We start from the raw sequence: 1,845 nt of genomic DNA, 5'->3' as shown, positions 1-1,845 counted from the left end.
AGTAGATAACTCCATGCCCTACTAACAATTTTTAATGTCAAAACAGCCCCCTTTGGGAAAGTCTGTTTTCTTTGTACCATGGGATGCTGTGCTACAAAAGTGCAGCTAGGAAGGAAATAATCCTTTAGTGTGTAACAAACATTTTGTGATGTCAGTTTATTAGGGAAAGTCTATGCCTGGGTTCCGGTATTTAAACTTGATGTGTATGTTAACATGTACTTTTTGCATTTTCTGGCGAAAGCCAGGAGGAATGTGAATTAAAAGCCAAAAAAATCCCCTGTGCTCAGGGCTGTCAAGGCTCACCACTCTCTCATTCTTTGAAATTACTCTGGCTTGACTTTCTCTTTGCTTTTTGGTTCAAGCCCATCGATGCTCAGGGGTTACTCCTGCCTCTACAATCAGTAATTACTCCTGGTGGTTTCTTAGTACCATGTGGGATTGCAGGGATTGAAACTGGACTGGCCCCATACAAGGAAACAGCCCTCCCCCTGGACTATCGCTCTAGCCTCTGTGACTTGGCTTTGAGGCCCTTGGTTTGGGGGATTATAGCAGAGAAACAGCCACATCTTCATTCTTCAGTGCCTCCTGATTCATGTTCTTTGGAGCCACACCCAGCTGAGTACTACTACTCGCTCTCAGCTCAGTCATCCATACCTGGGGGACTCAGGATCATTATGGGATACTATGGTTGGAATCCAGGTGGGCTGTGTTCAAGCTCCTTCCCTCATGCCATCTCTGCCTACCATGTGTTCAGGTACTGGTTAGCATTGTGTAAGTCTTATAAAGAATAAATTTTTCAGAAAGTTTTATCTTGGTTAAATGGCCCTGGATAGGTTCTTTAGTGGAGTGCCGTGAAGACAGTTTGTGTTTTAAATTTTGAACTTTGTATTCCGGTCTTTTTGGGTCATATCCTGAAATACTCAGAGATTACTCCTGGTGGTACTCCGGGAACCCTGTTAAACCTGGTGCAAGGCAAATATCCCGTCTGTTGTATCTACTCTTTGACCCCTATTGGAAACAGTTTAAATGAACATTCCTGTGCTTAGAAATACATATGAAAGGATGGAAGGGGCCCCTTGCATCAAATGTCTGACAAATGCCGGGAATATGGGTCAACTCCCCACATCCCATCAGGCCGTTCAATTTACCTATGATTACTCACAAGGTGTGTCACATTCCTGGATCCCCCCACCAAGTTCAATAATATTACAGAAAAAATTCAGTGTTGTATTTAGAATTAGCGAAGTCCCCTCAGTGTAGTAGACACCAGAATGATAAAATGGATACAGATCTGCTTAAAGGACAAAAAAGGCTCCAAGGTGCCCAAAATGGCTTGCTGCCCATTAGCCTCCATTTTTAGGATCGGAATATATGATGATGTTGGTGCAGCCTGGCAGTGCTCAGGGCCTTCTCCTGGTTTTTTGCACTTCGATGGTGCTCAAGGGACCATTTGGAATTCTGAGGGTTGAACCCAAATTGACCACATGCAAGGCAAGTGCCCAAGCCACTGTACTGACCTCTTGCCCCATAGTCTAGATTTAAAATTGTTCTTCTGAAATGTTTTTTCTTGTAGGCAAGAGTCCACTGGTTTGGTGTTTTCAAGGGATAGTGTGTTGACCAGACAGTGCTCTCTGATGTTCTTACCAGCCTCTGCTCCTCTTTCAGTGTGTTTCCAGCTCTCTGCACTGCTGCTAGGCCCGTTCCTCTCTGCATCTCCAGGGCTGGCTTTGCAATCACTGCTTTCACCCCATCTTGATTACTTCCCCAAGAAACTCAGCATCCGGTGAATTGTTCCAACCTTCCTGTTTTACCTTGAATCATCCCAGCTGCATTTTTCCTGATGGA

Source organism: Sorex fumeus, unplaced genomic scaffold (genome assembly GCF_029834395.1).
Source record: "Sorex fumeus unplaced genomic scaffold, SorFum_2.1 ptg000019l, whole genome shotgun sequence".
NCBI classification, from domain to species: Eukaryota; Metazoa; Chordata; class Mammalia; order Eulipotyphla; family Soricidae; genus Sorex; species Sorex fumeus.
Note: the sequence above shows the minus strand (reverse complement) of the source record.